Raw genomic sequence first — 27,735 nt, 5'->3', positions numbered from 1 at the left:
GAATATCCTGGTGAAAAGGATACACTGAAACGCACTACACATAAATCAAAATGAAATGGTTTTTGTTTGTTTTGTTTTGTGTGTGTGTGTGTGTGTGTGTGTGATGGAGTTTTGCTCTTGTTGCCCAGGCTGGAGTGCAATGGCGGCCCACCGCAACCTCCGCCTCCCAGGTTTAAGCAATTCTCCTACCTCAGCCTCCCGAGCAGCTTAGACTACAGGCTGCACTACCATGCCCAGCTAATTTTTGTATTTTTATTTAGTAGAGACGGAGTTTCACCATGTTGACCAGGATGGTCTTGATCTCTTGACCTAGTGATCCACCAACCTTGGCCTCCCAAAGTGCTGGGATTAAAGGCATGAGTCACCGTGCTCGGCCCAAAATGAAATCTTAAAATATTGTTCAAGTTACCTACAACAAGGCAAATAATCTAAACCAAAGAAATTTAAAACAAAGAAAACAGACAACTAAAATAAAATGTCAGAACTAAATTCTAACATATCCATTAAATCAACTGAAAATTCTCTGAACAGCCAAGACAATTCAAGATAGGAGTTGGCAGAGCGATTGAAAAATATTGCCCAATGATACACAATCTTCAGTAATCTTACTTCAAATATGATATGCATAGCTTGAAAACAAAGAGAGAGAAAAAAGTATATTATGTGATCATTTCAAAACAAAGCAGGGATGGCTACTAATATAAGGTAAAGTAGACTTTAGAGCAAAGAATATTACCAGAAAGAGATTTTATATAATAATTTAAAAATGGTAATACAGCCAAAAAAGTGTCAATTCCACATGTATGTGAAACAAGCCACAGAACAGCAAATTATGTGAATAAAAAATACGATAGAGGCAAAAGGAGAAGAAAACAAACCTATGTATAATAAACAAGTTATCTCACTCAACAAAGATAAAACAAGTGAGAAAAGTAAGAAAACAGAAGAACCCAACAGGCTCTTACTGATATCTATAGAACACTCCACCCAGCAAGAAGAGAATACTCACTTTTAAGTGCCTATGGAATATATCCTAAGGAAGACAATATCCTGAACATAAAACAAATTCAACACAATTTTTAAAAATTAAAAGCATACAGATTATATTCTCTTACTCTGTGGAAACAATCTAGAAATCAGTAACAGAAAGATAAAAAGACAATCTTCAAACTTTTAGTAACTAAATACCTTTCTTCTATATAATCCATAGTTCAAAGAGACCATCTCAAGAGAAGAACACATTGCACAGAAAAGAAAAAAAAAATGAAAATACAAAATATCAGAGTCACTGGGATAAGCTAAAACATTAGGACAATTTATTTTTTATTTTTATTTTTGGGAAGGACAGAGTCTTGTTCTGTTGGCCAAGCTGGAGTGCAGTGGCTCTGTCTTGGCTCACTGCAACCTCTGTCTCCTGGGTTCACATGATTCTCTTGCCTCAGCTTCCAAAGTAGCTGGGACTTAGTAGAGAGGGGGTTTCACCATGTTGGCTAGAATGGTCATGATCTCTCGACCTCATCATCTGCCTGCCTCAGCCTCCCAAAGTGCTGGGATTAGAGGTGTGAGTCACCTGCCGAGCCACACAAGGACAATGTATAACACTAAATGTTTATGTTAGAAAAGAGAAAAAGTCTAAAGTCAGTCATCTAAGCTCTGATCTCAAGACCTTTAAAGAAAAGAACAAAATAACCCAAATAATTATGCACAAAAAGTAAAGAATAAAGATATAAACAGAAATTGGATATAGAAAAAAAATAGGTAAAATCAGGAAGAAAACCAAAGCCATCAGATAGAAGGGGAGCAGGAGTTGGGGAAATACAAAATACCAATATCAGGAATGAAACCAGTTTTCAAAAGGATAATAAGGGACTGCTACAGAGACCTCTATACACATAGATTTGACAACTAAGACAAAATGAAGCAATTTCTTGAAAAATAAAAATGACTATAAATTATCCAACAAGAAATAAATAATTTAAATAGCTGTATAACTACTAAGGCCGTTGAGATAACAACTCCCCAGAAAGAAACCTTTATGGCTCATCATTTAATTAGAGAATACTACCAATGACTTAAAGAATTAACATCAGTTCTACAGTCTCTTTCAGAATGCAAAAATAGAGAAAACACTGCCCAATTTGTTTTCTGAAACTTTAACATTAAAACCAGATAAACATAATAAAGAAAATTACAGACTAATTAATACCCATTATGAATATAAATATAACAATCTATGACAAAGTATTAGTAAATATAATGCAGCCATATAAAAAAGGAGTGATATATCATGACCATGTAATATTTACTCCAGGGACACAAACAAGTCTGGTTCAATATTCAAAAATCATTCAGTGTGACTTACCATATTAATAGAAAAGTTTTACAAAATAACATCATATCAACCTGTGAGGCAGGGATGAACTCAGGACCAATATTCAACACTCATGCAAGATAAAAACTCTCAGAAAAATAGAAATAAAGTTAAACTTTGTCAACTTGATAAAGAGCATTCTTAAAAAATAAAATAGAGAGAGAGATCCAAGATGGCTGATCACTAGCAGCTTGGGATTGTAGCTCCCAGTGAAAGCGCAAAGAAGGAGAGGACGCCACACCTTCACATAAACTCTTGTTGCTCACGCACCAGGAGATTCCCAGCGGAGGAGCCCCACGGGTCGCCAGCGTGACTCTTGTGACGAGGTGGTTTTGCCGGCGCCTCGGAGCGTCGGTTCTTGGTGCAGAGTCAGAAAAGCACCATCCATCTTAACGCCGCTGATTGAGTCGGCGCAGTGGGTTACTCAGATTTCAGCGCTGAGAATCAATAAGTTGGACGTCCACTCGGAAACCCAGTTGCAAAGACGGTAATTGTAAAGACCACAGATGGATAAATCTACAACGAAGGGAAGAAAACAGCAAAAAAAGGCTGAGAATACCCAAGATCTGAACGCCTCTCCCTCAGCAGGGGATCACAGTTCCTCATCAGCAACAGAACAAGGCCTGATGGAGAACCGGTGTGTTCCAATTACAGAAGCAGGCTTCAAAATATGGATAATGAGAAACTTCTGTGAATTAAAAGAACTTGTTCTAACCCAATCCAAAGAAACTAAGAACTTTGAAAAAAGGTTTGACGAAATGTTAACAAGAATACACAATTTAGAGAGGAAAATAAGTGAATTGATGGAGCTGAAAAAACACAATACGAGAACTACGTGAAGTATGCACAAGTTTTAACAGCCTAATTGATCAAGCAGAAGAAAGGATATCAGAGGTCGAAGACCAACTCAATGAAATAAAACAAGAAGACAAGATTAGAGAAAAAAGGATAAAAAGGAACGAGCAAAGTCTCCAAGAAATATGGGACTATGTGAAAAGACCTAATCTATGCTTGATAGGTGTACCTGAATGTGACAAAGAGAATGAATCCAAGCTGGAAAATATGCTTCAGGACATTATTCAGGAAAATTTTCCCAACTTAGTAGGGTAGGATAATATTCAACTCCAGGTAATACAGGGAACACCACAAAGATATTCCTCAAGAAGAGCAACTCCAAGGCACATAATCATCAGATTCACCAGGGTTGAAATGAAGGAGAAAATACTAAGGGCAGCCGGAGAGAAAGGTCAGGTTACCCACAAAGGGAAGCCTATCAGACTTACAGCAGATCTCTCAGCAGAAACCCTACAAGCCAGAAGAGAGTGGGGACCAATATTCAACATCCTTAAAGAAAAGAACTTTCAACCAAGAATTTCACATACAGCCAAACTAAGCTTCATAAATAAAGGAAAAATAAAGTTTTTTGTGAGCAAGCAATCACTCAGAGATTTCATGACCACCAGGCCTTGCTTTAAAAGAGCTTCTGAAAGAACCACTACACATAGAAAGGAACAAACAGTATCAGCCTTTCTAAAAAATACCAAAAAGTAAACAGCATCAATATAATGAAGAATTTACATCAACTAATGGGCAAAACGGCCAGCTAATATTAAACGGCAGTATTAAACTCACATATATCATTATTAATTCTAAATTTAAATTGACTAAATTCCCCAATCCAAAGACAGACAGGCAATTTGGGTAAAAAACTAAAACCCATTGGTATGCTGTATCCAGACCCATCTCACATTCAAGAATACACAAAGACTCAAAACAAGGGATGGAGAAAGATTTACCAACCAAAGATTTACCAACAGAGAGCTAAAATAAATAAATAAAAAGCAGAAGTTACAATTTTTGCCTCTGACAAAATAGTCGTTAAAGCAACAAAGATCAAAAGAAACAAAGAAGGACATTATATAATGATAAAAGGATCAATGCAACAACAAGAAGAGCTAAAGATCCTAAATATATACGCACCCAATACAGGAATACCCAGAAGTACAAGACTTATAAAGAGACTTAGACTCCCACACGATAATAGTGGGAGACTTCAACATTAATAGTAGACAGATCAATGAGACAGAAAATTAACAACGATATCCAGGACTTGAACTCAGATCTGGAACAAGTAAACGTAATTAACATTTATAGAACTCTCCCCTTTAAATATACACTCTTATCAGTACCACAAAATATACACTCTTATCAGTACCACATCATATCAACTTAGAAGTTTAAACGAAATGTTGGTTGGCTCCTTGTTTGTTGTTCTCTTCCCTCATTTTCTTTTATGTCTCCATTATTAAGGACAATTATAGGTATACTCATATTTAGACTGCATTCTAGCCCAGGCAATAAAGCAATACCCCCATTCTCTCTCCCTCTTCCTTTTTCTTTCTTTCTCTTCTTTCTTCTTTTTCTTATTATTCTTTTTTGTTTGTTTGTTTCTCAAAAAAAATAAAATAAAAACTACTAGCATGATATTTTCTCCCTTATGATCAGAAAGAAGACAAAGAACATATGCCCTCACATCTCTTACTCAACTTTGTTCTGGGAATTCTAAGCTATGCAATAAGATAAGCAAAAGAAAGAAAGACGTACAGAGCAGAAAGGAATAAATAATACTGTGTTTATGTGCAAATAACACAAGTGCCAACAAAGAAAATCTCAAGAAACCTTAACTAAACAAAATAACCTCCTAGAAATAATGAGTCCCAATAACAAAGTCACTACATAACAAGATCAACATAGAGATATTGATTTTGGATCTATATACTAGCAATGAATGTATTTATATAATAATTAAAAATACATTTATCATTTATAATTACTCAGAAACATGCTTAGGTATTTCTAATTCTAACAAAAGGTAAATCTAAGAAAACATACTGAACTTTTTTGTTAAAGTCTACAAAATGGTGTTAGAAGTAGTTAAATAAAATCTAAATATGAAGAGGAACATACATACTATGTATTTGGGTTAGAGGATTGAACATAGTAAAGATGCCAAGCTCTGCAAATTAGTACATAGGTCTAACATAATTTCTGTCAAGTAGTGAACATCAAAAATTCAATATTAATATATAGTATAAATATACTATTATGCATAATACATAAAAATATATATTATATAACATGTATACATTATATTATAATATAATGTATATTTTTAATAGACATTTGGTTATACCAAGTAAAGTTTATATAATTGTCACCAGGTTTTGTCTCTCTAGGTTTTGTTAATGTCTAGGTCTTATTAATGTCTAATTTCTTGCTAATTTTCAATTATATTACTCATATGTTATTTTAATTACATTTAATTAAATCAATTAGTGGGGATATGAAGACAGGTCTTTCTTCTAATTGTAGGTTGATAAAATGCATCTGCACAGTTATAATTAAATGTCTATTTTAAAAGAAAACAGAAAGATGAAAGGTAAATCAGAATTTCCTTTAATTGTTCATTTCATATATGACATTAAAATACATTAACAATTAATAGAAGGTCCCAATAAATTTTCTATTTATACTAATTCATTTTCAGGTTTTCATCCACTGTTTTAGGATATTCACTCTATCTCTTAAATTGCAAGGTATTTGAAAAGTTTGATAGTGTTTTGTTAAACAAATATCTAATAAGTATTTCTGGCCTCAGACCTAAAGTTCCAGAGTTTTCTAATCAGAATGAGAGATTATGACATTAATATTCACACAAACTATTTCCACTAATAGCAATTCATTACTCCGAATACATCAATTTCTCTGTTTTGATTCCATCATTAACATAAAATATATTGCTTGTTATTATAATTAAAATCACTCAATTCATTAATGCAAACATTATAATAACTGTTAAATAATTACTTATAATTAATGTAATTATAATTGTTAACTAGTTTTCCTCCACATTATTAAAAAGGCTGAAGGTCATAAATATAATTTACTACAAAGTATATCATGATTTTTCCTAAAACATTTACTAAATGGCTAATAGTTTTTTTTTTTTTTCCTCTTTCAAATTCCTTTTGGCATTTACTTTATTTTCTCTTTTGAAGTTCTCCCCTCAGACTCTTTCCTTTTTTTGCTGTATTTAAAAGCATATTGCTATAGTTTGGATGGTTCTCCTCTCCAAACCTCATGTTGAAATTTGATCCCCAATGTGGGAAGTGAGGGCCTAATGAGAGGTGTTGGGGTCAGGGAGGGAGATCTCCATGAACACATTAATGCCTTCCTTGGGGTAGAAGGTAAGTTAGTTCCGATGAGAGCTGATTGTTAAAAAGAACCTGGTACCTCTTCCCTCTCTTTCTCTGTCTCCTTGTCTCACCATGTGGTCTCTGCATATGCTGGCCCTGCTTCACCTTCTGCCATGAGTGAGCACAGCCTAAAGCATTCCACAGAACTAGACACTGGTCCCATATTTCTTTTACAGCCTGCACAACCGTGAGCCAAATAAAACTATATTTTTACAAATTACCCAGCCTTGGGTATTTCTTTATAGCAAAACTAAATGAACTAAGATCACATATTTTTCTTAAAATTATGTTTACCACCTTTTTAATTTCTGTACCATACTTTGAGTTGCTCATTTAAACAGTAATGGAAAATATATTACTAATAAAATAATTAGCCTAAAAGTAAATATAAATATATAGTAATTCAATATCATTTCATATTTATTGTTGTTTACTTCAAAATAATAATCGTGCATTTTCCATTTCTGTTTCTTATAAATTACGGTGAATTCTGCTTCTGTTTTTTAAATTTTAACTTCTTTTTGAGACGCAGTTTTGCTCTGTTGCCCAGTCTGGAGTGCAGTGGTGCCATCTCGGCTCACTGCAACCTCTGCCTCCCAGGTTCAAGCGATTCTCCTGCCTCAGCCTTCTGAGCAGTTGGGATCACAGGCATGCACCACCATGCCTGGCTAATTTTGTATTTTTAGTAGAGATGGGGTTTCACCATACTGGTCAGGCTGGTCTTGAATTCCTGGCCTCAGATGATCCACCAGCTTCAACCCCAACTGCTGGAATTACAGGTGTGAGCCACTGCACCTGGCTAATTCTGCTTCTTGAATTTACCTATCATATTATGTTTTTCTGCATATGGAAAAGGAGCAGAAAATGAATAGAATGTTTTTTTAAATTAATGGAAAATACTTTTAAGTTTTGGAAACCTTTACTTAGAAATATTAGAATGTTAGGGAAAAAAAAGCATCTATGTGTAGTTAAATTTTATATATATATATATATATATATATATATATATATTTACATGTTTTAAATTTTACATTTATAAAAATACATAAACATGTAATTTATAAATATGAAAAAATATTAAAATAAATTTTAAAACCTTTGCATGTTTAACATATCCAAACATTTTAGTGTACAATAGCAAAGAAGAATTTATTGTATTTTTTCTATTAGACCTTATTAGAGTAAAAGGTTAAAAATGATATAAACTCAGGAAAATATAATTGCTCAATAAATTTTTGAAAAGTGGAAACCAGATGGAATCAGTAGCGGTAGATGACACAGGTAACAAAAACATCAAAAGGTGCTTTAAGTAGCTGTTTCTCCTTGCAAACTTTCTTTAATAAAGCAGCTCAGGTCGGAAATTGACAACATCAGGAATTATGAAAGACATGCTACTGAATAAAAAAGTGTTAATAGGCACCTCTAAATGAAACAGTGATTGCATACACACACACACACACACACACACTCGCAAAGTAGACTATTATTCCCTACCACTCCTTTAGTGCTGCTGGGAAAAAAATAAATAAATAAATAAGAGATTTCTTCTTGTTGTTTGTTTTTCCCACAGTAATTAAACAATCTGTTTTGGTAGCCTGAGGAACAACAAGGAAAGTTTTAACGTTGATATATAAGTCTTCTACTTTCTGCTATTGTTTGATTTACAAGAAAGATGGTTGGTAATTTGTATGTCTCTCCTAAAATGAAATCTGGCAACTGATGTGTTTACTGCCAAGGTATATGCACAGCTTCCTTGTTGTCACACCAGGTATTTGAGAAATTAAAGGAAGATAACAAGACATAATAAATGAAAAAAAAAATCTAATGAAAATGGATAATTCAAGGGATAAATATATAAAAGTAAAATAAAAAACAACAGCAAAATATTAAAAGTCAAACAAAGAATCCCAGAAAGATTTGAGAAGCTATTATATCCATAATATGAATCTACCTGAGCCTGGACTGAGAGAGAGGGAAGGTACGTGTAGAATTTGTATGTATATAATTTGCTCCTGGAGGGGAGCAAAGGTTAAAAACTAACTGTTGGGTACTATGTTCAGTACCTCGGTGACAAAGTCATTCATAACCCAAACCTCAGTTCCATACAATATACCCAGGTAACAAACTAGCACAGTTGTACTCCTATATCTAATATAAAAGTTTAAAATAATAAAATACAAAATATATACACAACAATTACAATATGGGTCACAATTTTACACAATATAATATTATGTACCAAGATTCCCATCCCAGAAAAAGAGAAAGACTAAGTTTGAATTCACTACTTATAATTTCCAGGAAACCAAAAACCTAAAAGTACTGGCTTTTTTAGACACCCAGAGATGTGAGCATGTTCCCATATAGCCCTGCCAATTCCATCCTGACCCACAGCATCCCCTGCTATTTCAGTTCTAAACAAACATTTATATCAAATTAAAAAAAAATGATCAGCTCTAAAAATTCTCAATTAACTCCCAAATTTGAAGACGAGATTATACTTTTGATTTACTTTTTTTGATGCTAAATTTTTCATATTTATTTTATTATTTATTTATTTATTTATTTTTAGACAGAATCTCACTCTGTTGCCTAGGCTGGAGTGCAGTAGTGATATCATCACAGCTCACTGCAACCTCAACTTCCCTGGTTTCAGGTGATCCTCGCACCTCAGCCTCCTGAGTAGCTGGGACTATAGGTGTGGTGTGTGCTACCATGCCCATCTAACTTTTGGATTTTTTTTGTTTTTTGGTAAATATTGGGTTTCAGCTAGGCTGGTCTCAAACTCCTGGGCTCAAGCTGTCTGCCTGTTTTGGTCTCCTATAATTCTAGAATTATAAGCATGAGCCACTGCACCCAGCAATTTTTATTTTTAACTGTTAAATAATATAATTGCTTATATTTACAGGACACAATAAGATGTTTCAATACATATTTATTTTGCAGAATGATTAAATCAACCTAATTAACATATCAGTAACCTAAGTTACATATGAGGTTTCTGCAGTAAGAATATTTAAAATCTAATGTCTAAGTAATTTTGAAATATACAATGCATTATTATTGTCAGCATTCTGTGCAAAAGATTACTAAAACTCAATTCATGACATTGTCCTACATTGTAGATAAAAATGTTAAAAAATATGTTTACATATACAAACACACGTACACATGTACACATATTCACACTTGTTTGTATATAATTAAAATGAATTTAATGCAGATTACAATCAGAAATGACAAATATTAATATAATTTTTACTCTGCTACAATTATAAAAATATTTGCTCTCCCTCAAGTGATACAAAAATTGTGCATTCCTATGTTAGACTTTCTACTATCCTCTTTGCCCAAGAGGTACATGATACAAGCAAGCCAATTGTAGAACAGTATCCACCTGGATACAGTAATAGCTGCAAATATTTATTAATTTGACACAAGCCAAATTTAGCTAGATAAAGCAATCTTTTATGGGAATTTTTCAAATGGAAAGGAGACACTCTTTTCTCTTTAATTTTAAATTATGAGAATGAGTACATAAGAATGACTATATTTATTTTCTCTAGTTCTGCATTTCATGAAGAACTAGAGAAAACAAGGCAACTAACCCGTGAACAGAAAAGGGAAATGGAGACTTTGAAAAAACAAATCCAGATTCTAACTGTATCATTCAACACAGGTGACCTGACCCTGGAACCTGCTTTAGGTCTGTTTATTTGTTTATAATTTATTCCAGAGACTAGAACTGAGTCATAGTTCTGCTTCAAGGTACAATACAAAGTCTAAGGTATGCAGGCATGCCTTTGGCGTCTATTTTGGAGGAGCAGAAGCAGTTCCCCATTTGTAAGTGCAGTATCGCAGACTCTGGGCTAATCCATCAGTTGAGGTCAGTGTTGATAAAGTCTGGGAGAATCCTCAGTGTTTAAAGCTGCATGTGTCGCAGTGATGAGGGCCATTATGATCCTCTTTTCTTCTTTTTCCTACACAGAAAAGGTTACACTGAGGGAATCCCTCCTGGTGCCAAGCTGTACTCAGCTGGGAGAATGAAGTTTCACAGGTTAAAAAAAAAAAAAAAAAAAGCTTCTTAAATTTTTCTATGATGTCGTCTTTGGTTTTAAGGCATGCAAACTTCCTGCATTGTTTTTCTTTTTGTGTGTGGGAGGGCTATAAGCATTGGGAATTTCTAATCTGTACATTCCTTATATTACTCCTTATGAAGTTTTCTATAGACAGCATACAGATAACAATTTTGTTAAATGTGCACTATGTGATTACTTATATAATTTGATTTCTACCATTTTGATATTTATTTGTGGTTTGGTATTCTATTATTCCCTAAGTTCTCATCCTTCTTGCTTTGTATCTTTTGTATATATTTTAGCAACCCATTTTAATCTTTTCTCTGGTGGTAGTACACTTTATACATAATTTTTGTAATGGTGGTTTGGGAGATATAAATATTTCCAAGATTTTATAGCCTTTCAGTTTTAATATTTTCTGATTGCTAACAAAATGTAGAAGTGTTACAATCATTACATTCCCTTTCCCCATTTCATATGTTATAATCACAGAATATATTGATATTCTTTGAGACTACCAACAATATGCAATATATTGTGTGATTATAACATATGTAATAAAGCAAATGTTTCCTATCTGCTATTTGTAATTGATAATTTCAAATGATCTAACTTCAACTTTACTGTTTTTTTCTTTTTAATTTTTATTATACTCTTGAGCCTATCCTGCATATACATACTTCAAAAATATTTTTCCTTTCTAAAATTTCTTTTTATTGCTTCATTTTCTCTAGTGAGAACTTAAGTCTTTTCATTTACTTCAACTGTAGTTTCTATGACATGGAGAACATTTATAATATCTACTTTAATGTCTTAACTTTACAAACCCAATATCTGAGTCATTTTGGATTGGCATCTGTTGTTTGCATTTTTTTTTTTTTTGAGACTTAATGTCAGTTTCTTCAGTGTTTAAATATTGACTAAATTTAGCTTTTATCATGAAGGTTTTGAATATTAAGTTTGTAGAACTGGCTACAAACTTACAGACTATAGATTATTAAAATACTCTATAATGGAGGTCAGCAAGCTTTTTAGGTAAAGAACTAGATAGCAAATATTTAAGGCTTTCTACAGCATATATGGTCCTGTTATAACAAGTCAACTCTGCCATTTTAGTGCAAAGACAGCCACAAATGATCCATTAATGAATATTCATGCTGTATCCAATAAAACTTCATTTACATAAAAATAGGCAGTAAGATGGACTTGGTCCATGAGCTTTTGCCACCATCACTGTGGCAAAATGCTCTGATTAGAGCCATGGTTAGGTTAAATCTGCAAGAGAAAAGATTATGTTTTGCTTTACCAGGTTTTAGCTTGCTTCCAAAATCTTTTATTTTATATTTTAGAGACCTTGTGAATTATCTTGGTTGGCTCATGTAATTGCAAGTGTCCTTAAACGATGAAAGAAGGAGGCAGAAGCCAGGAGTTGGAGAGATATTTGAAGATGGTCCACTGCTGGCTTTGAAGAAGGTGAAAGTGGACATGAGCCAAGAAATGCAGATTTTAGAGGCTGGAAAAAGTCAGAAAATTGATATTTTCTAGAGCACCTCAGAATGGACACCTCTGTCTGACACCTTTATTAGGCTCACCAGGATACATTTTGGACTTCTAGCCTCCAGAAGTAAAAGAGAATGCATTTGTATTGTTTTAAAATGATTCAATTTGTGATAATTTGTTTCAGCATTATAAGAAACTGATATATTAATACCAGAAATTAACTTATCTATTAATATCAGAAATTGAAATATAATACATAATTTCTAAATACTTCTAAGAAAAAATAAATACAAAGCAAACACAAACAAATGAAATTAAAATTATAAAAGAGATTGATTAAATTACCTGTTAATATTTATTTGTCTGCAGAAGATACATATTAAACATAATCCCACAGGTTAGTTGAAAATAGAGTTTTGAAACTCTGTGCTAGGCAAACTATAAACCAAAAGGAAATTGGATATGGCAAACGTTGTTAATGTTTACTTCCAACTTTCATATCCAAATCACTTTCTCAACAAGATGGCTTAATGGGACAATGCCAGATGATGACACATAAGTATAATTAGTGTCCCGGGAACAGTTTGTTTTTCTGACAGAGGCATCTGATAGTTTTCCTCCCCATTCTTTTCTGCTGAAATATAGATGGTGTGGCAGAAACTTCAATACCCGTTCTATGTCTGATTAAAAACACTAGGTGGTATCAACAACTGTTGCCCTCTTATTATTAAGCTACTGAATCAGAATAAAAAATGTCTCCCTGCTGATCTTTTTATGTAAGAGTAAGCAAATTCTATGTTTTTAAGTCTCTACCATACATTTTTCTCTTCCTTGAAGCTAAATGCATTATTGATCTAATATTAGGGTAGTAATTTTACTATCATTCAAGTAAAATTTAAAGTGAGCAATAGCATGTTAGATCATGATAACTGTGGCATCTGAGATACACACACACACACACACACACACACACACACCCATATGTGTGAAAATTTCAGGAATTCAAGGATAACACAATGTCAAAGAGATCTACTGATGAAGATTTTGAAATTCTAAAGCTTATTTCCCAAGTGGACTAATCCTGATGTAATCTGCCATATTTATAAATTTCAGAAAAAACATGATATTGTTATTTTTATCTACATGTAGATAAAAACATTTGATATATTTCAAAACACAAATGTAATTTAAAAACTCTTCAAAAATCTAAAAGTAAGCTGAAATTTCCTTGATTATGTATCAATAAAATTTTTATGCTATCTACCATATGTTTTATGCTATTTACCATCAAACTACATCAAATATATTTAATGATCAAATATTTTACTTAAGATCAGGAAGATAAATGCCTGCTATTAATTATAGTAGATACCAGTTTTTAATTATAATATACTATCAGTAGCAACAAAATCACATGGCATGTATCACATTTCAGTTTTAGCCTTCATATATGGCCAGATTTTTCTATTAACTTTATTGGGCTTTAGCCTTCAGAAAACAAATTCCTCAAATGTGTATTTCAGTATCACTTATGAATTCCCTACACTGTTGTAAGAATGTGCCTATCATTCTATTTTCACAAAAATTCCGATATTAGTATTTATGCCTTGAAACCCAAGTTGTAGTTGGAAAATCAGAAATAAATTGGTTATTTTGAAGGTCTTTGAAATTAGTCCCAACATTCACTTCCTTGTATTCACTGTGAAATCCTCTCCCCTTGTAACTCCCTTGGGCTACAACTAGTCACTTGTTTCTAAAAAGTAATATACGGCAAAAGCAATGACTGTCAGCTCCAAAATTTGGTTCTAAAGACTAGGATTTCCATCTTTCTCACACTCTCTCTTGCCCTCTTACTAGCTCTGACTCAACCAGCTGCCATGTTATGAACCTTCCTAAGGAGAGAAAAGCATGGCCAGAAACTGTGGGTTACCTTCAGCCAATAGCAAGCAAAGTGCTATGTTCTGAATGTGTGTGACTCTCACAGTACCCATGTTGAATTCTCAACACCAAAGCTATTGTATTAAAAAATGGGGGTCTTTGGTAGATGATTAGGTCATAAGAGCTCTGCCTCTCTGAATGGGATTAGTGCCCTTACAAAAGAAGTTTTAGAGAGCAGCCTTGCCTCTTCTACCATTTGAGGACTCAATGAGAAGGTGTCACTTATGAATCAGAGTGAGCCCTCACCAGACACTGAATCTGCTGGCACATTGATCATAAACTTCCCAGAATCCAGAACTGAGAGAAAAACATTTCTGTTGTTTGTAAGCCACCCAGTTTATGATAGTTCATTATATCAGTCACAAAGGATTAAGACACAAGGAAGCAAAACCCAGGAAATGAAGTCAACTTATGAGGAACAGAACTTAACCAGTAAGAGTGGGTGTGGAAGTGATTCTTCCCCAGTTGAATGTCAGGTAACTACTACCTAGGGTACACCTTGGTTACAGCCTGTGAGATACTCTGATGCAAAGGACCCAGATAAGCTATGCCTTTGCTATAAAACTGAGATGACTTAGTATAAAACTGACATTATAAATGTTGTTTTAAGGTACTCATTTTTGACATAATTTGTTATGCAGCAGTAGATAACTATGATACTTCTCTATCTCTCAGAGCATAGTATAATGGAACAAGACATCCTGTGTCCTGCTAAAGTTCTGACATGTGAATTGACTCTTGGTCATTATTTTGTGGGTAAAAATTGAACAGAAAATTCCTTTGGGCAGAATCATGACTTACATTATGTTTTCTGTGTATTTTATTCAAAACACTCTTAGGGCTATATTGAAACTGTGAAAGAAAAATAGTTATAATCCTGTACAATATTGTTTTAGAAGTTACCTTTTTTATTTTTCTAGCAAATTATCAACATTGTCCCATTACTTAAGGTTGTATGGCGGTTTTTTCAAAGCTGTGTTTTATGGACCCAGCATGTTCTGTATTTATGTGCCAGGTACTTATAAAAACTATATCGATTTAATATTTAAAATATTAATATATAGATAAGTTAAATATTTTTCATTACTAAATAATTTGAGAAAAAATAGTTAATAAAATAGACAAAACCTCATATCCTTTTAATGACACAAATACGTATCTTAGGTAGAAAATAGCCAGATTGAAAATAGACTTAACAGCATGGTGATTTAGTGGACACTGGGAATAAGTGAAAAGGCTACAAGTAAACTAATGAAGTGAAAATGCTGTAAGCCTATTTTGCTTATTTTATGTAATATTTTGTATAGAAAATATGAGAAATATTTTGTGAAAGTTTTGACAAAGATATAACAAAAAAGAGAAAGGAGATTTTGAAGAGTTTAGATTCATTTTTAACACATCATTAAATAAACTGGCAAAAATATGTAGTAGTAACATCTGTACTGATGGTACGAAAGCCAAAATAAAAACATAGGATTTGTTCCAAAATGCAAATTAGGAATCAAGGTATATTTCCTGGAAAACGGCTAGCTCATAAAAAAATGTCCACATCTCTCTAAACAGTTTTACAGATTATCAAATATATAAAACTATGGTTTTATGAATATAAACTTTTCAGTTATATTTAAAAGAATACTGTGAACTACAGAATTTTCCAAAACTATTGATTGATTCAAGTTAAGTGACGTGGACATTATCAAGGTCACAAAGAATTGTATTTTTAAAAAATAATTAAGAAATTCAATTTGTCAAATAGTTCTCAAATATAACATGAGGATATAATGCAAATTATGTTTTTCTTTAATAAAATCAATACGTTTAATATGAAAATATTTGATATAAATGTTAAGTATATACTGATAATATTTTTTACTTTAAAATAACAGTCAAAATTAGGCTTAAGAGTTACACATTGAAAAATAATGGATTTATATATTTTTGATGATATTTTAAATACAAAATTAAGATTTCTATGTCTCTAGATAGCATTTTTATATAATTTTAGATATGTTTGTATGGTAATTAATATATTCAAGAGTATATAAAATTCAGGAAGCATAAAAAGGAAATATATACATACACATTCTCACTAACTCAATCTTCTGACTTCCTCTAGATGTGAAAACTGTTTTGAATTTAATGTTTATCATTTCACTGTTTTTTGGGGGGGAAGAATATTTCCATACATCTATGTTTTCATGAAAACTATTATTTGTACTTGCTTTTGAATGTTATAGAAATAATACAACATTTTGATTTATTCGCAATCACATTTTCAAGATTCATTTTGTTGGTGAGAGTAGTTTTGTTCCATTCATTTTTATTACATTTTTGTTATATTTTATATTTATGATATAGTTTACTTTCCTGTTATATCCTCAGATTGTTTTCAATTTTTATATTATAATAATGTTGTTATGAACAACCTTCTGCCCTTCCTGTCCACTGATGTATATACCTGTGTGTATGTGTGTATAGATATATAAATATAATACATATAACACATATATATGTACAATTTGTCTACATTAAGTAACTAAGAATAAAATTGCTTGGTCATAGTTTGCATATATGTTTAGTTTTATCAAATAAGTTCAAATTATTTCCCAAAGTGGTTATATCAATTGCACTTCCATTAGTTATGCGTGAGGATGCTATTTTATCACCTCTTTGCCTATACTTTGGTTGATGCCTATGTAGTGGTTGTAAAATGTCATCTCATTGTAGCTTAATTTTCATTTACCTGATTATTAAGAAGGTATAGCATATCTTCATAGGTTTATTTGCCATTTGAATTTCATCTTCTATGAAGTGCTTGTTTATGTCTATTGCCTTTTGTATAGCTTATCTTTAATACACATTTAAAAGAACTATAAGATTTTATCAGAACAATTTGTCACCCCTCTTAAAGCTGAATATTTTTAATTGAGAAAAGCTATAATCCTGAAAAATTGTTTTTTCAAAATATTTTCTCTTTCAAGCTTAATTGAAAATAAGTTTATTACATAGTGTAGTGAGATTTCAAGGCAAAAAACACAGAGCATTTCTCACTTACATTTTTGTGAGGGATAATATTTTATATATTGTGTAATGAAAACAAAATATAAGAAGACATTTTGAAAATTATAAAGTTGTAGTAAAATGTAAATCTTGTTATTGTTAATTTATTATGAAACTTGAACTTATAGATAATTGTCTGTGGACAATACTGCCTTGAAAGCAAAATGTACACTGTTATATGACCAGCAGAAGTCTCACAATTAAGAAGCACCTATTAAATCTATTTCCAAGTTATTTCTTGCACTACTTGCAGTCTACAATCCACAGTGGTAGAAGCATCTTATACTGCGGGCAGCATTTGGTTGCCTTTACAAGAAATGTACCCTGGAGTCAGCATCTGTTTTATAGGCTTGGTGCAATACTTCGAGTGTAATCCTAGATAGAATACTAAATCAAAATAATTCTGAGACTTCTATTGAGAAACATCATTATAATGCATACTAAGTAAGCATTTATAATGCCATCATAAAGTCTCATGGGTAAATATCTAGAAAACAATCCTTACTGCAACAATGCTTATGCAGGATTTGTCTCTTACAGATATGATTTGCATTCCCATATACACTTTAAAGTAGTGATTTAGTCTTTAGAAGAACCCAGGTAATAATTGAGTTAGGTCATTAATGAGATGTGTTATCAGTCATCCACACCTCATGTGTGTAGTGTGTTTTGGAGAACTTCTCATTGCAGTGCTGGGAATCCTGCCCTGCAAACACAACTATGCAAGATCGTTGTGATTCAGAGTACTGACCTGCTTTGGTATGAGCTTTATTCATATAGTACAAATCATCGATATTTACAAAATATATCAATTCTCCTCTGGAAACTACCTTTCTCATATTTCCTCAATAATAAAGTTATCATTATGTGGCCACTTTCTTCTTGGAAGGCATAGCTATTTAATGTGACATTAGCAATTTTACCCTCAAGACAGCTACATTGAGAATGTGATGAGAGAAAAAATATTAAACTTTTTCAATGCAGAAAACCTTATTTGGAAGAAACCTTGCATTCATGGATCACAGGGAACACTGCCCTGTAGGTGGTTTAATAGTATAATAATAAAGAAATTTGAGACTTGAAGATAGGAATAGACCACAAAGATGGTATCATTATTGCTTGAAAAGAAGTTCTTTCCTAATTTCTTTTTTCCCTTCACCTGATAAACAATACAGCACATTTTTTCTTTCTCAGATAACAGGTACATTTCAGTTGTCCATCGGTGTTCTTGCAGTAAAAAATTAGTATTATATAGTGATAGACAAAGCTATGTAACAGCAAATTACGTTTATTAAGTCCTAATTTTTAATGTTAATTACATAAAATTATCCTTCTAATTAGATATTTATATCACCACTTCAGAGACACTTAGAGGTCTTTTCCAAGGGAAGTTATAATATTTTTCAAGTCATTTTTAATGCTATCAGAAATTAAGTATAAATGATTTTAGTTGTTGCTAAAAACTATTTAGGTATACTATGCCAAAGAATAGGAGATTAAAATTGCTGCTATCACTTTCGTCATCTACCAAATTGAGAAAATAAAGAATAAGCTTTGCGCAGTGGCAGTATCGTAGCCAATGAGATTTATCTGAGGCGTGATTATTGCTAATTGAGAAAATAAAGAATACGAGAGAAAAAAATATATTGTATTTGCTTGTGAAGTTAACTGGAAATTGAGAATTTCTTCGGTAAAAATGAGTGACTTCTGGGGGTGATGAAAATATTCAAAAACTGATTATGTGATGGTTGTGGAATTCTGTGAATGTACTAAAACTCACAAAATTTTGTACTTTAAAAGAGCAAAATTGAATGATAAGTAAACTCTCCTTTTCTCTTTCCAACAGTGAAAACAATAGAGATACCAACTTAAAAAAACAAAAAACAAAAAAACCACTTCTCTTTGACCTAATAATTTCTTTCCTGATATTATACAATCTCAAGAAAAATAAATACTGCCATAAAAGTTAACAGTATCCAATAAAAAACACAGCCTCAAGAGAAGACATGTATTTGAAAATATTAGGATACTTGGGCATAAATGTATGCTTTAAGCCTTTAAATGACACAAAAGGCCTAGATCATAATGAATTAAAAATACTTGTAAATAATTACTTTATCAAAATGCCATTGATATTTCTATAAGAAAATGATTCAAATCTCAAGTGCTAAATTAATTGCCCAAAGATATAACAATTTTACATAACAATACAGAACAAATAGAAGAGAAATTATTGCTGTAACAAATCTGTTATTTAGTCCATTAATATGAATTGCTTTTTCCTGGAAAAGCAAGCACTATAGTAAATTATAGAATACAATAGAATCAAACAGCTTTAATTGATTTATAAGCCCTCCCTCACCCATGCATAAATATAAAATGACTTCAAGTATTATGCAATCTCCCACTTTACCTTGGAGGATATTTTCAAAAAGGGAAATTTTTGTCAGACTAAATCTATTATATTCAGAGTTGTAAATTATATCATGAACTACTTATTGATAATATCTGAAATATGTGTTTGGTTATACAACATTAAATCAACATTTATTTGGGGTATTTTTCCAAAAATCATAAAATATATAATATATAAAAATTTTAAGTAAACAATTTGTATGTCATATATCATTATAAAAGAAATTATAAATAGAGGTAATATGTATATTATAATTCTGTATGAAAAAAAGTATACTTTAGGACAAAGAAAAACTGAATCTGACTGAGTCTTACATACATTTCTAGTCGACTCTTTTGCTGATGGGCCTACTCATTCTGAAAGAGTTAGCCTGCTCATATATGCCTCTGTACACTGATCACACTATACTCTCTGTGAAGGGTCTTTGTCCATCCCATATCCATCTGTCAAATTTCTGCTTAGGACTGAATCAATATTCTTCAAAAAGTCAAGTACTCTTGACTATTGACTGGATTACGCAATGAAAAAATACCACTAATATTCTAGCTACTGCTGAAGGGTGGTGTGGTGAATTCACATAGTCACTGAGAGCAGGGAAACCAGGAAAATGGTTTAATGTTTCACTGAAGCTCCACCTCAGCAATTGTGGCATTACTAGAAGATTACATACATAATCAGAGATGCAAGACCAGGAATGTATGGGAAAATAATGAAGAAAGGTGCTCTTTAATGAGCAGAAGTCTGAATGAATGGGGCTAAAATGTGTAAGTGATTTAAAATTAGCATGTCAACGTGCAACAGATTGACCTCCTATTGGCCACAGATAACAATTGAAATACTTGTAAGACTTCTCTCATTTCTTTCAAATGACTTGCCTGTTACATTCAGCCTATCTTCTGTTTTATTCAATTTTCTTATATCTGTTTCCACATTTTCTAGAGAGACCAACTGTTCTAAGACATGATCTGAAGTCACTGATAAATTATATGTGTACATATAAACATTTTTGACAATTTATAAGTTGGCTTATTCATTTAATATTTATACCTTGCCTATTTTTAAAGATACATCATCATAACTTCAATTTTTTGTCATATCGTTTTAGTTTAAGAAGTCAGGATATACCTATGGTGCTAGAAATAGCCAATCAGTCTCCAGAAGTGGGTGTGAAGACCTGAAAGATCATGCACAATAAATAAACAATTTAGCCAGTGATAAAATTGCCTATCTAAGTATACAGACAGAATCTCAGAAAATAATTATTAGGTTCTGCAAGTCTCTATTATTGCTCATACAAATATTGTCATTTGGAAATTAATTGTTTAGAAGAGCTTGTGACCAAATCAACTATAACATATACTTTTAATAAGATGTAAAGAGATACCAAAAACGAGAATTTCTTTTAAATTAACTATTTTTGAAATGTAAAGTTATTATGACTAAACTAAAATTACACTAGTTAGAATAAGTTTACATGACCATAATTAGAAGTCTACTGTTTTAACCTAAATGCAAACTGAATAAATAAATTAATATTTATGTGCATGGATATAAGGGCAGAATTAGAAAAAAAAATGAATGTAAAATGTTAAAAAGTCAGAATTATAACTAGATATTTAGTCAGTTGTTAGAACAGTTGACAACTGACTAAGGAAATACATTGTTTATTTAATTTGGATACCTTATCACTGTAAAACATATTGCAAAGTTGGAACATATTATAAATCGGGTTACTTTCTGAAACAATCACTCAGTCCTCTCTGGGTAGTAACCACTAAATTTATGGCATTGACATTTATATTCAAATAGAAATATAGTGAGAATATTTTCTTTTTATCTTATTCTTTGATGTGCTAACCTCTTATGAGGAATTTAAGATTATATTTTTGTTTCTAGACACAGCCTGATTTACCCTTTAAAAATAAACACAATTTCTTATTTTGACAGGAAGTAAGCACATGCTTTATCAAAGCCAAGAATGCTGTCGCAATCTTTTTCACAAATGTATGTTGGTACACAAATAATATGGATCATTAATATATGTCAAATATAGATTGCTTTTTAATTATTGATACTCAAAGAATGATTTTTAAGATCAATTTCAATGTTAAGGTACACCAAACACAAAAACCACTCGATGAGTTAAAGAGAAATTTCCCCCCAAGCTGATGATTCATATATCCCATCACAAAATAAGGCATATAAGGCATTTATTTTTAAATGCGGTAGACAAAGTTTCATGATTAAGGTTAATGACGCAGCTTATTGCTATTCAAATCTCACTGAGATAATTTCAGGAGCAAGGGACTAGTGAGAAGGAGCTACCAATATTTAATAGAGTATCACAATGAAACATCACAAACTATAGTGTGCTGCTCATTTAGGAATTCTGGTTTGCATTAAGGGAACCAAGGGCTTCAGACTTTTACATGGCATAGACATATATAACCTCAGAGATTAAAAAAAAAAAAAAAAAAAAAAAAAAAAAAAACAAAACAAAAACAAAAACAAAAAAACAAAACAAAAAAACTGCAAAAAATAAAAACCGGAACAAGTGAGAAAATATACAATGAAAATGGCATCTGGATCTTACTTTTCTACTCAAAAGAAAATTTGAACCTCAGGAAAATATCTTAAGAAATCATTTGCAAGCTTGCTGGGCTCCATGGGATTGAGATCCACTGAGCTAGAAGACCTGGTTCCCTGGTTTCAGCCCCTTTCCAGGGAAGTGAACAGTTCTGTCTCTCTGGCATTCCAGGCACCCCTGGAGGCGGGGATCTCCTATAGCTAGCTCAGTGTCTGCCCAAATTGTGGTCCAGTTTTGTGCTTGAAACCCAGGGTCCTGGTGACGCAGGCACCTGAGGGAATCTCCTGGTGTGCAGGTTGTAAAGCCTGTGGGAAAAATAGTATCTGGGCTGGAATGCACTGTTCCTCACAGCACAGTCCCTCAAGGATACTTTTGGCTAGGAGAGGGAGTTCCCTGATCTCTTGCACATCCTGGGTGAGATGACACCCCACCTTGCTTCAGCTCACCCTCCATGGGCTGCACCAACTGTCTAACCAGTCCCATTCAGGTGAGCCAGGTACCTCAGCTGGAAATGCAGAAATCACCCACCTTCTTCATTGATACTGGGAGCTACGGAATAGAACTGTTCCTATGCAGTCATCTTGCCACCCTTTTTTAACATTTTATTTTCTTAATGTTCCCTTATTTCTTAAAGCATGCTAAAATTATTTAATCTTCCTTCATAATTTGGAATCTTATTCCTGTGCCCTTGACTGTAAGGTAGACTAAGTGACTTATACCTAACATACAGAATATGGTGGAAGTAATGGTATTTTACCTCTGAGACTATGACATAAAATACATTGTGGCTTTCTGGTTGCCCTCTCTTTTGCATCTTACACTAGGTGATGCCATCTGCCATTTTCAAGCACAATAAAACAGGCTTGGGGAACATTATACATAAAGATTAGCTGAAGCATTTTGCCAATGGCTAAGTGAGTGATATATATATATATATATATATATATATATATATATATATATATATATATATGGTGAAATATCTGACCCCAACTTCAACCTTCAGGTGATAGAAGTCCAAACTGACATTTTGTCTGAAACCTGTGAAGGAATCTGAGCTGGAACTACTAAGCTAAGCTACTTCTAAATTGTGATCCACACAAATTGTGAAACATTTATTCTTTAAAACTTCTAAATCTTGGGCTATTCTTGATGCAGCAATAGATAACTAATACAGCCAAAAATAGTATTGAAGACATAATGATCAACACTGTAGAAAGACAAGGGAAGAAGTATTTCTCTTTTAATTGATGTATGAACAGTTTGGAAGGAAGATGAAACATTAACTAGGTGATTGGAGAGAAAGACAGGCTATTTATAGAATATTTTAAAAATATCACATCACTTTTTATGATTAGGTATTATGTGCCTTGGAAGATCTGAGCAAAAAACAAATTTGAAAATCATTTTGATAATGGGTCTTCAAACATCTTTCCATATTTTAGACAGCAAGAAAAAGCTGTATCAGTGATGCTTTAATTTGAATATAGTTATTTGACCCCTCCAAATCTCATGTTGAAATTTTACTTTCAATTTTGAAAGTGGTACCTAATGGGAGGTGATTGGGTTATGGGGGCTACTTCTTCCTGAATATATTAAGGCCCTCCCTGACAGGAAGGCAGTTTATGAGTTCCCATGAGAGATGGTTGTTAAAGAGCCTGGTCCCTCCCTCCCCCATCTCTTAATTTCTCTCTCTTGACATGTGATTTCTGCCCACATTGACTCCGTTTTCCTTTTTGCCATAAGTAGAATCAGTTTGAGGCCCTCAGCATATGTAGATACCTATACCATACTACTTGTATCTCCTGCAGAACCATGAGCCAGATAAACCTCTTTTCCTTGTAAATTATTTGGCCCCAGGTATTCTCTTAGAGCAATGCAAACTCTAAAAGACAAGAGATTATTACAAGAGTTTATGACATAAAGTAGAAAATGCTAAGTTATAAAGCTTTACATTCCAAGGTGTGACTAGGATACAAATATATTAAAAACTCACAAGAATCCAGAGATGTGAAATGGATATCTCACTATAAATGGGAATTATTTGTCAAAAAACATGAATTCTAAAGAGGAAAAATAACCCACAAAGACAATTTCTATAGCTGCAGTTTCAAAGGTTAATCCTCATTCCTTAAAAAGAGACACTGAAATTTGCTTATCTTTTAGAACTACTTATGCACACATACATGTATTAAGCTTTGCATGACCTTTGTTCTAAGTAGGGGTCTATTCGTTATTATAAACCTAGTTCCCTTCTTCATAATTGTTCAAGTTATATCATCCCTTTAAATATCATTATCCCTATATACTCAAAATGACTGACAGTATCAGTTTGCTAAAATAAATATCCTGTTATTTAGAAGAGTAGCTCATATAAAAAGCAGTTTTTACAGAATTGGGCACTGAATATTTTGCTATTCAAATAGCCTCACAAAACTAGAGGAAAAAAAAAAAAACAGGGCAGTGTGTGTATACATAGTCAAATTAGTTTTACTTAATATTTCTTTTTTTTTCTCTGCCAACCTAATTGTTACAAAAATCTTACTTTTACAGATTTTAACTTTATTATATAAGAAATGTGAATTTAAAAGGCATGACTGTTTACAATTAGGTTGTAAAAATGTAATAGCAAAAACCACAATTACATTTGCATCAACCTAATATTAATTCTCATTATTCTAAGCTAAAAAATGTGTTAAAGTTTTATTTTCTTAAAATTTGAATGTTACTTGCATGTATGTCTGTGTAGGTGTGTCTGTGTGATAGTGTATCTATGTTTTACCCAGGGACTGTTCTCTACTTTTTTTCTAATTCTGAAGACTTCTTAATTCTAAAAACTTCTGAAAGAAGTCTTGATTATTTATCTGAAATAATTTTTGAACACCTACTATGCACCAACCCTGATGATGATAAAAAGGTAAATTAAAAAAAAATGAAGATTTGCTGCCTTCATAGAACATACAGTCTACTGTGTAAGTCAGACCAAAAAAATATACAAAAAATAATAAGAAGAAAAATAAAATAACTGCCATGAAGGGAATAAAGGACTTAGTTAGATCTACTTTCCACAACATTTTTTATAAAAATCATCTCAAAGAAGATGAGGCTTGAGTTGAAATTTGGAAGATAAGAATGAGATGACGTTGAGAATTATGCAGGAGGGTGGAAGTTGAAAGTATCCCAAGCACAAAATCCGCTCATAGCAAATACCATGTGGAGAATGCAATGCGTTCACACAATCGGACAAAAAGCCAGTATGGTTTGATCATACTGATAAGAAGTCATGCTGACCTGAAATGAAGCCAGAAGGAATGAGATTGGTGAGATGTTAACTAATGAAGATCTTAGTCTATGTGTAATGGAAAGTTATGGAAGCATGTGGTATGGGAATTATGGGAATTATGTAGTTTATGTTTTAGATTTTATAAAGTTAACTGACTAAAAAATTGATAGATAACGTGGACAGAAAGGACTACAGATTTATATGTGTCCAAGTGAGAGATAATAGATGCTTGGAGTACATAGTTTCAGTGCTGACGAAGAGAAGCCAATTAATTCAAAAGATGTTTTTAAATAGTATTGGCAAGCATTGATGATTTTATAAATTAAGGGAAAGAAATAATGAAGGTTAACTTTCCTTGGGTTTTGTATATAGCTTCTGAATATATATGATTGTCAATATTAAATTAGTTAGAAAGTAAAAATATTTAGTATTTCTTAGTGAGTGTATGGGAGTTGGTAGAACAAAATAGTAATAATTCTTGAAGTTTAAAATATTGTCAAAATATTGTCACTTTAATTCTAGGGCTTTGTATACAACTTTGTGTCCTGTATTATGTCCATACTAAAGCACCTTTCTATTTTAGGCTCTTCTCTTTTTTGATTTTTGACCAATTTATCTAAATTAGCAGTATCACTTGGAATTTATATATTATCTACCACCACTGAAAATCTTGAGAAAGTTATGTTATTACTGAATGTAGCAACAATGTAACTTCAGCATAATTGCCACAAAACTCTCTGGACACTTGAGCCAGAAAGGAAAAAAAGGAAAGAGGGAAGAAAGGAAAATAAAGAAAATAATAAAATCAAACTTTTGTTGAGCTCTGAAATAAAATAAATTCTCCATTTATAGTCAACATGCAGTATTATGAAGTGCTTATCCATGACCTTTCACTATGTAACACTAGTTGATATGGTTTGGCTCTATGTCCCCACCCAAATTTCATCTTGAATTATAGCTCCCATAATTTCCATATGTTGTGGGAGGGACCTGGTGGAAGATAACTGACTAATTGAGGCAGTTTCCCCCATAGTGTTCTCATGGTAGTGAATAAATCTCATGAGATCTGATAGTTTTATCAGGGGAAACCTTGTTCATTTGGTTTCCATTTTCTCTTGTCTGTCACCATGTAAGATATGACTTTTACTTCTGCCATGAGTGTGAGGCCTCTCAAGCCACATGAAAATGTAAGTCCATTAAACATCCTTTTCTCTATAAATTGTCCAGTCTTGAGTATGTCTTTATCAGCAGCATTAAAAAAGACTATACAGTAAATTGGTACTGGTGGAGTGGGGCACTGCTGTAAACATACCCAAAAACATGAAAGTGACTTTGAAACTTGGTAACAGGCAGAGGTTGGAACAGTTTGGAGGGCTCAGAACACAGGAAAATGCGGGAAAGTTTGGACCCTCCTAGACAATTGTTAAATGGCTTTGACCAAAATGCTGATAATAGTGTGGGCGATGATATCCAGGTTGAGGTGGTCTCAGATGGAGATGAAAAACTTTTTGGGAACTAGAGTAAAGGTGACTTTTGCTATGTTTTAGCAAAGAGATTGGCGACATTTTGCCCCTGCCCTAGAGATCTGTGGAACTTAAACTTGAGAGAGAGAATTTAGGGCATATGGCAGAAGAAATCACAGTAAAGCATTCAAGATGTGACATGGGTGCTGTTAAAAGCAGTTTTAAAAAGGAAACAGAGCATAAAAGTTAGGAAAGTTTGCAGCCTGACAATGCAGAACAACACTATAGGAGTGTTTAATTTTTTACTTTTTACCAGGTACCAGTTGGCAGGGATAAACTGAAGAATTAGCAGAATGTGTGACTTAGCTGCATTCCAAAGAACAGGTTATCTTTCATTGATGCCACAGAGAAGCAACTCCAGACTCAGTTATTTTACTCAAGCTAAAACTGTATTTTCTGCTATAGGTATTAAATAAATATGGGTAATCCAGAGACACAAATGTCAGCTTTGTTTCATTATCTTTTTACCTGCTTTCACTATCTTTTATCCAGGAGTATAATTTCTAGGACTTATATAACCCTGTACACTTAGCACATATAGGAACACCTGTTGGTGCCAGCACCACTGATAGGAGTGCACCTTTTTCCTCTCCAAGCCCCAAAGACACATTCTGAAGTCTTTCCTCCATTTGCAATAAAAAAATAAATTTGATTGTGTATTTTTAAGTTCTATAACATTATGTTATGGGATATATGTAGACAGTCAAAAAAGAAAAAAAGGC

At 32.7% G+C, this 27,735-nt stretch overlaps 1 pseudogene; it reads left to right on the top strand.

The window, feature by feature from the left end:
* Positions 1–18,754: 18,754 nt before the first annotated feature.
* On the top strand, positions 18,755–18,834 carry LOC120362365 (U4 spliceosomal RNA; annotated as a pseudogene).
* The last annotated feature ends 8,901 nt before the right edge of the window (positions 18,835–27,735 follow it).

Source organism: Saimiri boliviensis, chromosome 15 (genome assembly GCF_048565385.1).
Source record: "Saimiri boliviensis isolate mSaiBol1 chromosome 15, mSaiBol1.pri, whole genome shotgun sequence".
Lineage (NCBI taxonomy): Eukaryota > Metazoa > Chordata > Mammalia > Primates > Cebidae > Saimiri > Saimiri boliviensis.
The sequence above is the reverse complement of the archived record's forward strand: the minus strand, read 5'-3'. Positions and strand labels throughout refer to the sequence as shown.